The sequence below is a fragment of the Dromaius novaehollandiae genome, chromosome 2, assembly GCF_036370855.1.
Source record: "Dromaius novaehollandiae isolate bDroNov1 chromosome 2, bDroNov1.hap1, whole genome shotgun sequence".
Lineage (NCBI taxonomy): Eukaryota > Metazoa > Chordata > Aves > Casuariiformes > Dromaiidae > Dromaius > Dromaius novaehollandiae.
Window position 1 is genome coordinate 90235038 of NC_088099.1, and position 12033 is coordinate 90247070.

General features: G+C 38.7%; 1 long non-coding RNA gene across 1 annotated transcript; it reads left to right on the forward strand.

Annotated features, from left to right (window-relative positions):
• The first annotated feature begins 6641 nt into the window (after positions 1–6641).
• On the forward strand, positions 6642–7416 carry LOC135327327 (uncharacterized). Its single transcript, XR_010387439.1, has 3 exons — positions 6642–6750; positions 6919–7073; positions 7199–7416. It is a non-coding gene; the product is annotated as an uncharacterized LOC135327327 (long non-coding RNA).
• Positions 7417–12033: the final 4617 nt, after the last annotated feature.

A 12033-nucleotide genomic window follows, 5' to 3' on the forward strand; every position in this document is an offset into this window, starting at 1 on the left:
ATTTCCCAGCCTAGCACATGCCAATAATAAAATAACCAAAAGTTACTTTTTTAAGCACTGGAGTCTTAATTGGTTGGTAAAATAACTTCCATGATGGAAGCTTTTTGAATGTTATGCAGCCCATTCAAAAAAAAAAACTGGTGTTAAATTATATTGAAGAGTTGAATAATACATGAGAGGCAAAGGGCAAAACTTCTGAAATAAGCTCAGCATATTTTCTACTGGCTCTACAGAGAGGTTCATTTTGCTTCATTTAGTTCAGCAGCTCCCTGTGCACCACAAGGGCTCTGCCATGATTGATGTTCTAATGATGTGAAGGTGGCACCCAGCATAGGCCGTCCAATGAGGGAGTTCAGTGTCTCTTCGAATCTGCTCTAATCGCCAGCTGCCATCCACGGGGTTGGCAGCGCAGGCAATATTGTCAGCCTTGTGTGATGGCAAAACAGGAGGAAATTCTGAAATATGCAGAATTCCTGGAAGGAGAAGAATGTGGGGCAAAATTGCTGAGGACAAAAGCAATGATAGCATCCATTTTGGTTGCTCAACTTGACCTGCTACAGGCTCACCAAAATGGGTTGGGTTCAAGTATGAAATGCAGAAATGTGTAGGATGCAAATGTGTCCAGTTACAAGATAAGAAGTTTTAGTGTTTGCTCTGTACACTGGCGGGCAGATTTAGGCCCTGAACTGAACATTGAATATATCTGGTTTCTACACTTCATATTACTGTACGTTCTGGTGATCAAGAGGGAATGGCATTCTTGCAAGAGTTACTGCAGGTGCGGTGCTAAGATATTTATTAAGATATTTGTGTGTTGTGTTAATTGCTGCACTGTGCCAACACCTGGGAGTCATTTCACAATATGACTGTGAAGTAAAAATCACTATAGAAAATATCAATGTCCTCATTTAATGCCAAAAGTATTACTTATTTTGGACCATTAGCATCACTGGTTGCAAGCAATAGTTTGTGCTATGCAAGTAAGAGCTACATGAGGACTTATTAATAGTTTCTGGGATATTCAGACTCATTCTAGAGGGATGAACTTTAGAGCAAGGAAATAAAACAGCTTCAAAAATTCAAGCCGTTTCATCTTTTGCTTTAAAACACAGAGACTCAGTGAACATGACCCTTTACAATAAAATACCTTAATGCGGTAAAGAATAGCCAAACACCATGACACCTGGCTTATTAGCTTTAAAACATAAATTAATCAGCTATAAAATTAGGAACATATTATGGGACATATGAGGGATTGCAAAAGCCCAGAAGTTCCAAATACAAATCTAAAACTATTCAGGCTGGTGTGTTCTTAGCCTCAATATATCAGAGAAAATGAGTGTTATGAACAATCCACCAGATGGGAAAATGTTCACATACCACAAAATGTTCATCAGATTTATTTGAAAAGCAAGCTGTAACCATATGCATATGAGAGGAAGTAAAGTGGATTTTCAGATATGCAGTGACTGCTGTCAAGCTTGCAGCTGTATGAATTTAATGCTATATTGCTGTTTCTACAGTAGACTTGCTTGATTTCACTTACCTGTTTGCCAGCTAGTATGATTAATATTGATTCAATTTTACAAGCAATTAAATTGGAAAACATAAACAATCTTTTTTACTGGCTTTTCACCAGACAGTACTACATATCTGAATTTTTGACAGGAGGATTCTCTGAGACCTATTAATACTGCAGTACCCAGAATTTCTGTGCACAAAATGACCATGTGGATATCATGGCATCTTTTTAACTCTGCAATTTCTCATTCATAAACCTTTTCAAATGGCAGTAACTTACATGTGTTCTACTGCACTGGCTTCAGCTCATCTGCTGGAGTTAGAAGAGGTATATATAGGTATATAAGTACTTACACGTGCTTGTGAGTGGATATAACTTCTTATTGTAAAATACAAAATATTTTTTGTTGTTGAATCACTGAAAATTGGGGTGAAAGTTATTTCATTGTATCATTCACTCCTGTTCCTAGGCCAAATCAATTATGCCTAAGTGATTCCTTATGCTTTTGTATCGTATCATGTCATTAGAATCAATGTAATTTTTATTGGTAAGTTTTCAGAAGCAGCTGGTGATTTTACGTTGGATGACTAAACAGTCCTTTTCACAGTGAATTGTTAAATTCGGTAGAAGCTCAGACCATTCCAAAAATCAAGTGATTTAAAAATATGTTAAATTGGATCCAAAATTGCCAGCCATTGAGAAAAAGCTGGATCTCAATAACATTTATAATCTTGTAGGGGAAGTGACATTTGCATGCTCACAGATTTGTCACCCCTTTTTCACTAAGAGAAGAAAGTATTAGGATCACTGAGTATAGAGTAAAAGATCACTCTCCTGAACTATTAGACTTGTGTGTTTTATTAGATCCCTATCAAGTTTTGGATATATTGATGACAGCAGCTGCCAGTGACGCACTTTATTATTTATTTATTTATTTATTTATTCATTTATCATTTTCAGGTAGCTGGAAGACTATTACATTTTGCAGAGCGGTTTCCCTACAATCATCCCTGCCTGTCAAATCAAGGTTGCATTGTTGCAATATGCTGGTCTGGGGTTTTAAACACTGGCAAGCTGTATCTGCTGGCTTATTAAAGGCACTCTCCTTGTAGGAAGTCTCTTCTACGCTAGATCTGCATCAGTTATTTGCTGATTCGGGGGGTGAGATTTCAGTGCTGACCTCATGCAGAGTCTTGACTCCTTCAGCTGCAAGCTTAGTCTTCAGGTAAGGCTACTGCTGTAGTTGTCAGCAGCTACTCTATATTCTGCGAGGTAGGTGGTAAGTGAAAGTTTTTCATACAGGGTTCTCATCCACCATCCATCAGGAGACATTCAAGATATAGTTCAACTACTAACTACCTTTCTTTGTCTTATTTGTAAGGAGGACGGTTTGAAAGAGATGTAAAGAAAGAGAAGTAACGTAAGAACGTAAGCAGAAAGAGAGCTCTATTAGTAGCTTGTATGGTTGTTTTTTTTTCTTTTTTTATCTCCTACATTACTTCTTCCTACTTTTCTTCCATATTTTATTTGTTTTTTTCATTCCTTTTAGATTTCATTGGAAAATGACTGTTGTTAAATGTTACGTAGTGTCTAACAGAGATGACATCCTGCTTAGGTGTAATATTTTAGAAATGTCAACGTAAACTTTAAATACTGTCAGCATTTGTTAGAATAGCTGAAAGAGATCCTGGCATCTCTCTGCTGCATTGGATTTTGATTTGAAATGTTGGAATGGTGATGGGATGTTGGCATTGTTACTTTTTATGATGAAAAATATGCAAAGATTATTCAACTTTAGAACCGAAAGAACAGGTCAAAGGGAAACGTGTCAAATATGTTGTTGATATCTCTATGGTGCACAAACGATTTCAGATAATCTAGTAAAATGCAGGACATACATTTTGCTTTGCATTTGAAAGAGTCAGATGCAAAGCAAAGAATTTGAAATGAATGACTCTACCATCTACCAAGCTAATATTCAATTAAATTTATTATGTTCAGTTGGAAGACATAATTACTTGAATTTCTCCCTCCCATGGATAAGAAATCCCCTCTCAACTTTCTCTGCCCTGCTACGTTTCCTAGCCTTCACTCGGGAGGGGTGCTGGGATGGGTGCTGCTCCTCTCTTCCAGTTAAGGAGAAAGGACCCTTCCTAGCCCACTCTCCCCTCGCTACAGAACAGTGATCTACCTGGGGCACAGAAACACCCCGTGAAATCCAAAACCAGAAGATTTCTCTGTCTTTCTCAGCCCATGCCAATGGTCTTGCCAAACAGCTGTTCAGCAAGCACTGACCCATTTTACATGTTTTCATAGATTCACAAGCGCTGCTGCAGTTACCACTCTACTGACGAGAACTACTGAACTGGCCATTCTCTCTTGAGGAGAGCTGGCTCCGTGGCACAACAAAAGCTTGGCTGCATAACTAGAATAGGTTCAAGGTGATTAACTTCCCACTAGGCTCCCAGCTGGCTTCAGAGGTATGCTGCTGAGTGATCACAGGGTGCTTGAGGTTCTTGCGAAAGCTCTGCTTTATTTGGAGTTGGTTTCTCACTGACCGTTCATTACTAAGAGAAATTGCTACTCTGCCCTGCTCAGATTCTGCTGGGGAAGTCAACTTCTATAGGCACATTTCATTTTACTACGAAGGTGCAATGCATGTTTCTCTCAGGTTTCTTTGGGTGCAATAACCTATACTTCAGTTTTTTTGAAAGCAGTACCCAATTACTCTGTTATGACTAGTTCTCATAACTTTGTCACAAGTTCTAGCATAATTTCTCCTTTTTCTGAATATCACAGTTCCTAAATAATGTTCCTGACAGGGAGCCTTTGTTTAGACATAACTTTAAATTAAAATATGTTGATTAGAGAGAACAAGTTGAAAAGTCTACCTTGAACTTTCAAAATCTGAAAGCAAAAATTCCTTCCCTTGTTCTCATTTTTGATATCTTTTCTTTAAAAATGTTTAAAAGATCTTGGGAATACCATATCTGTTCTTTTAATAATGAGATTTTTATCTCAAAAGACAGAAATGAGGATACAGCTTTGTGAAGTTCAAGTGAACTGTAGTGTTAGGGTACACCTGTGGGCATACTGCAGAAGGCTGACAGTGAAAGATTTAAATGCAAATTCTCTCTAACTGGGAAGACTGGAGGGGAAGGTGTGTGTGTGGGGGGGGGGGGGCAGGGAGGAGGCAGGCAGCATTTAGGTTAATCTATGGCATGGACTTCTTCCAGATTTAAGCCAAGCATGTTTTCATTCCGACTGTTACCTGCTTAGCTTCCAGAGTCCCCACAAGGTTTTCTGTAGGGCTAGACAGGTTGCAAGTACTAAGATCATTGTAAAATATGAGTCTGTGATTGCATTCAATGTCTTCTATGTAGCTTCTTCAGTTTCATCCAACTTTATGTCAGGCACTTGGGGCATTGTACAGAAAGACAATTTGTTACAGCATACAGCAACAAAAGAAGGGATAAAAATGAGAACTCAGCAGTCTAGATTATGCTCTAAATGTTTTTTCTGTCACAGAAACAAAGAAGAAGGAAATACTGTTATTCTCCAGGTAGAAATGAATGCAGCTCATGACATGGACTTATCAGTGTTAAAGACTATGTGAAACCTTGATGGCATTTTTTGGAAGGACACAGGCATATGATGCTCTGGTCATACTGCCAGAAGCCAGAGATATTTCGTCACTTTTTTTCTTTTTCACTTTTTTTTTCCCCCTGTAAGGTCAAGTCTCCTGAGATTACTCTTCCATCTGGTCGCACGGCTGTCTCATTCACTGGTTCTGCACTAAGTCTGCTGTTGGCAAACTCTAGCATGACAAATAAAACCTCTTAAGTCATCAAAGCTCCAAACTTGCCTTCTGGTACACATAAAAAAGCAGAGATTAGTGGCAGCACCAGCTTCTGTTTTCCAAAGAGGAAAGTAGCTTGACAACAAAGCTCATTCATATCTATCTTTAAAGATTTGGATATGCTTTGCCTTACTAAGTGATTACCGTTCCAAGCCTCTGAATATCCTGAGCTGAAAGAGTGATTAGATATTACCCTGGCTATGCTGTTTGCTCTAATTTAGATTTATGACTATGACAGTTTAAGGAATGAATCTCTCATATCAGACGCAGAAGTATTAGTTTCCTTTTTCCTATGGAATACAATGTCTCATACACTGGCAAAATTCCCAGCCCAGCAATATGATAGGAATAAATTATGTACGTTTACATGGCAGTTTTGTGAATTCTTAATTAAGAAATGGTAACCATCATCTGAAAGGAAGCATTTTATTTAGTGAGAAAAAGAATAAATACATTAGCCCCTATAAATTGCAAGACTTAGCAAGAATGATAGATTTATGCTTGCTTTTAATTTTCATCCATAGTGTTAAAAAAAACCCTTTAACCTTTGAGTATTGATTAGGAGCAAAGGGTGAATAAATTCTGCTTGCTTTAGAGGTAAACCTTTCATTCTGACAATTTTAGTGCAGCATATTTAAGCTTGTTAAAAAAGAAGCAGCAGCAATATAAAGTAGCATTTCTTTACAGTAGTAGAGCAGCAGAGTTCTGGTCAGTGCAAAGGTTAAATGTTTTGTGGCCTTTTATAATTGCAGTTGTAGTGCACAGAGAATTAATTCACTCTTCTTGTAGTTCTCATGGACAGTATTTCTGATGTTTCAGAGGGAGAAGAAAAATATTTCTCTGTACTCTGCTAGTACTACAGAGTAGCATTTAATTCTCTTAAACTTGCTTTTATGTTTACCATCATCAAAAGAAAAACTGCTTAGTTGTAGCTCACTGAAAGGATCTGTTCCAAAGTATGGAAGAAAATATATGTATCTACTAGGCATTTGCAATTTTAATGCATTTTAGCTGGTGGGTATCTCCACAGAAAATTTTGGAGTACACTTGTGTGCACTCATGTGTGTATATGTGCTTATAATGTAAAGGAGGTATAAGAGAATATAAAGAAACAAGAAGAGTATAAAGTGTTCATTATCAAGATACTACTAACAAGATGGATCTACTCAGTCATTCTATGTTGAAAACAGAAAAAATAGCTTTAACAGCTTTAACCTTTTAACAGACCTTGCTGCTGTCTCCTAGCTACCCCTTTTTATGGTCAGCCCAAGTTGCCACATGAGCGAATCTGAGTGCTTGAGAACACCAAGCAAAATCTCTGCAGAAGCTACCGAGCAGGTGCATGAAGAAGTCTGAGATGTGTTTCAGTGTGAGTAAAAAATATAAGTGGAAAATTGTTATGTGCTGCACCAAGCTGTTGTATGTGGTCCCTTGTTACAAGTTGCTGCCCTGCCTTGTGCAGCCACAGCATGTCTCTCTTAGGACAGAGCCATAAAGGAAGATTTTAATGAGGTTCTAAAATTTCTGTTGGAGATAGATCACTGAGTCCTGTAGAGAACCATCACTCAGTCCTGTAGAGAACCGGTCCTAAATGCGGTTTTGTCTCGACATTGCTGCTGCTGCTGCAGAGCTGCCACTGCCAAGGCGTGTCGGGCAATGCCGCACCGGTGCCCCCGGGGAGCCGTCCACAAGGTAAACAACCTCGTGGACCTGCATAGGGGGGAAAAAGGGCGCGAAAAGGGCAGAAGGTCGCCTCTAGGGGAACAGCCCGTCTGGCACAAACCGCACGTACTCATTTGCCATCTGCGCATGAGCAGGAGACCGCCAGATGACCCCAGCCTGTTTCTGGAAGGTTCCGGGAGGGCGGAGTACGCATGACAGCTAATCTGCATGGGAAGTGAGGAAGCATCTCCCAGAGGCGGGGCAGGAACCTATAAAAAACTGCAGACTGTGCGACTGCCCCCCCCGGGGGAGGGGCTTGTTTGCGACATCTGAAGATCTGGAGTGGAGTCAACGGAACATCATCGGACTTGGAGTGGTGGTAGCTAGTTTCTTTTCTCCTTTTCCAACTTCCTTTGTCTTTTCCCCTTACCCTTGTTCCCCTCTCCTCTTCGCCTTTCCCCACCTTTTCTCCCCACTCTGTTGAAAATAAAGTTAAAAGGTTGTACGATATTTGACTGGTTTTAGGGTCTTAATCTCATCCTTGGGATCATAACGAAACTTTCCCGATATTGGATCGGGACAAGTCTCCAAGCCTAGAGCCAACCCTGGGCTAGATATTCATTAGGGCAGACTAGACCATCTGGTGTTCATTTACTTCCAAAGACTTTTTCCAAACTCACTCCTGACAATAGGTCCACACTCTCCATCTCAGCCCTGACCCTCACGTTTGGCCAAGCCAAGTGTCAGGGACTTTGTTCTGTCCAGGTACTGAATACGCCCCGGAGGAGAACCTGAACCTTGGTCCTTGGTGGCTTAGGGACATGCTTCCCAGCCCCCTATAACTACAGCTCTGAACTCTTTTTCACTCCTGACTCTAACCCTTAGTTGACTCACAGTTCAGCCCTTTACTGTTGAAAACCATCACTGGAGAGGTTCTTTGCCTCTGTCGGTTTCCTTTGATAGCCTGTTTCCAGGCTCCATTCTAGCTATTGTCTGGACTTTATTTTTTTCTAAACTTCATCTTAGACAAACCCATGGGACAGAGGTGTCCCCTCCGCCTCCCCGGACTAATTCAGTGGTGGCTCTAATGCTTTTTAGTTGGTGGGTATATCAAGAAGTTTTGTAATAGATATATGTATGCATGTGTGTGTGCATGTATGTGCACATAACTCAATAGTGGTACAAGAAAATAGTATTACACTAAACATGAAGAGTATAGTTTATTTGTTACTGAGGCACCTCTGACAAAATGAGACTATTTAGTTGTTATATTTTGAAAAACAGATAAAATGACCACTACTTCGAAGACTACTTTAAACCTATCTCCTGTCCTCCCCTTTTTGCCCTCAGCCTAAGTCGCTGCACACCTGTTTCTGCAAGATTGAGGAGAGCCAGTGAAGACCCCCTGAAGGCTACAAATACGGCACAACTTTGCAATGTTTAAGCATTTGAAAAAAAAATCTATAAATGGAAACATGTTAAATATTGTAAAAGGTTGGTACATGTTTCAGCTTTTTGCACTGTGCCCTGCTGCTAGCACCTCTGGACAGAAAAAAATGATTCTTTCAAGGTTTAAAATACTTTGGTGGGGATGATCCCTGCTGTCCCCAAGGTACAAACAAGCTTTGTTGCTTGATATTTCAGAGTATAAGCATGCTAGAATATTGCTTGGTAGGAAAAAGCAAGATGTTTGATAAGGTGAGTAGAGAAAATATTTACAATAGCACATGTAAAAGCTTGCTCTGCCTTTTAAAATTCGCTTTGCACCCTATGCACGTAAACATTATCCTAAGATTAAAGGAATGAAAGTGAGTGATCAGCAAGGTCTATGGAGGGAAAGATGTACAATTCAACATTATGTATGCAAATTACGGGAAAATTAAAGAACATCAGAAAATGATTAAGGTACTGTAAGAGCAGAGAAATGAAGAAATACTAGGGCAAGATACATTTAAAACTTTGCTAAATGGTGGTTTAGCCTGGAATATCATAGCTGTTTATGTATGAGGTGGGTGTAAATGTCAAATGAAGGGATGAGTTTGTTTTAGGAATCACACCAAAGAATATAATTAAGTGTAATGTGATAGAACTAAAGTGAAATCAGGCTCAACATTTAGGCAATTTTTTTTTTGTTGTTTGAAAGAGTTTTATACAGAAGGCACAGCATGCTAAAATAGGTAGTGAAACTTGATTCCTCAAGTTTGAAATTAGAGGAAACATTGGGAGGTAAATTTCAGGGAACTACCTCCTGTTGCAGGGGGCTAGGCTAGATTAAGACTATTCTTCTAGAGCTTTTGAACCAAAAATATTTTAGGAAATATAAAATAAAATGAATATCAGGGATGAAAACTAATGGTAAAAAGAAAGAAAAGGCCAAAGCAATGCTCATTTGCAAACTTATACTTGTTCAACAAGGGAGCATGTAGGAGAAGATGCACAGAAAACAAAACAAGCTGTCCTGTCACCTTTGAGCTGTGCTGATGAAGTAGCTGATGCTCACCATACTAACAGAGGAGTTTAATTTACTGGTGGAGTGTGAGGTGTGTTGGGCAGATGCAGGCTCTGCTTCCTGTTAGCTTGCGCTGGGCGTAGGTAGTGGCGGGAAGTTTATAAAGTCCCACCTTCCACTGCCAGAGCTGCTCTTGTGTGAAAAATGGAAAGCCTGTTCTTTCCCCTTGCTGCCCATCCCTTTAGTATTTTACTGCATGTAACAAAGATGTGTACATTCTCAGAACTGATACACTTGCACAAATGCATTCTTAATCCCTTGCTTTTTAGACTTACAAACAATTTTTCACTGCTGTTTCTTTTACCCCCCGTAAGTTATTTTAAAACAAAATTTGTTTCTTTAAACAAATGTTGGCACACGTGAAAATTTTATACAAGTCCTTTACTCTAATGATTTAATGTCAGATAGCCCATACTGTTCTTCTTTATGCATTATTGTTTTTTTCTAGATGTTTAAATTTAATAAATGAGTTTTATAACATCTCTCTAATTTTGTTCTTATTGAAAAGTGTCAATAGCATATTTCTTAAATATGCCTGCCTGAATTTTAAATTTGTTTTTTTAATGAGCATCAAAAAAAATTTTTAACTAGGAAGTAAGATGTAACTGAGTCTTGCTGAGGTAGCAAGAGACATTAGTTTGCTCTCTTTGCTTTTCCAAGAAAGCAAGGTTTTTGCAAACCCTTTGCTGTTGCTGTTACTGTATATTTTACTGAGATATTATACCTATCACCCAGGAGAGTACGGGAGAATTAGCATGAAATATCAGTCTTAGTGTTAGATGAACATGGGGATTGCAAAACTCATGGTTGATGGAGTACACAAAGTTTATCTTCATCCTTTGGTATCTGCAGTTTCACATCTAGTAGTTTATCAAACGATATGAAAAATATTTTCCATTTTTCTACTTTATTCATGTTGTGCTTCATAGAGGGACCCAGTTTTGTTCCCTTTGAATCCAGCAGAATTTTATCATTGTTCTCAAGGAGGCCTAACTAACTCTATGTCACCACTTCTGGAAAAATCTCATAACGTTACAGAGAAGTATAGATAAGGAAAGCTATAGAAAGTACACTTAAAATTTACAGATTCAAAAAGTCGGTGAGCTTTTTATCACAAGTCTTTTGAGCAATGCCATGTTACCAAAATAGTTTTCTTTCAAATTAGTTCCTAAACAAAAACTGTCAGCACTCTTTCTAGAATCCTCTGTCTCCTGCTTTTATGTATTTTTTATCAGGAAAAATTAAAATGCGAATGTTCATCATTAGGCTATGTGGTGCATGATTTTAATTACCTTTGAATTACTTGGTGCTCATTCTTCCCTATTTCCTGGTAGCAGACAATTTGCCAGCTAAAAAAGTTAAATTTAAGATGATGGTATATTGCAAATGTCTTCAAAGGTTTCTGGTATAAAATTGCACCCTTTGTTTGTAATTTTCCAGGACCTGGGATCTGGTATTCCTGCAGCAGTCATTAGGCATGGGCAGGCTTGCTTCATTGATGTGCTGTGAGAAGACTGTTCAGGTTCAGAAGGAACAGAAAGGTTAGTAGAGTATCGCTTAAATGCTTCAGTGGTCTGTGACAAATCTCCAGTCATGCTCTTATCAGAGCTGAGGAATTTAATTTTTAAAAGGTCTTAAAACTGAGTATATCCTCATACTTTCCACATCTGTAGAAGCAACTGAACATACACAAAATGGTAATGCAGGTAATAGCAATCTCCTTGCTTTTATATGGACATCATTATCATGTAGAATTAGTCTGAAGAATTCTCAGGTTCTCCTATTGAAAAAGTTTACAGTCAAGATATTCTGTCTTTGGTTGTCATGGATGAAATTCTGTCCATAAACATTTCTGTGTGTATTCTGGGCTATGGCAGCCATGTCGGATACTGTAAATAGATAACATAAAATGAGCAATTAACATATATGCAAATAAGACACCAGCTGTGAAACAGACAGGAATGCATGGCCGTTTGTTATTTCAACTATCTGCACCATGGTTGTAAGTTGCTGGTTTTTTCCCCATGTTTTAACATTATTATTTTCACTGGAATTCAGGAACCAGCTCCTCATTTGCTAGTATTGGTTTTAGTACCTTCACCTCTATGCAGCTCTTTTGCTTTACAACATCTGGTTCCAACTACACAAGCTTTCACAATGATTCTTGTGCGTTTACCAGAAATCACAAAATGATAATGAACCTGTAAGGGGTCAGAAGTAACTAGGTTCAAAAATCTGAATCTGATGTTTGGAAAAGGTGTTCCTTACTACACCTGAGGCAGTGTAACCAATCTTACGCCACTATGTGTAAAAACAAGAAGTAATGCTAAATTAATTTTGCTTAATTTAACTAATATTAAAACCACATTGTAGACTATAGCCACTAAGTGATTGAAGTCACTGCCTAGTCTACTGCCTTCATTCACATTCGGGCCAAGTTGTATCTCTGACGTGAAAACTGAGCAAGGAACAGGTTTTCTG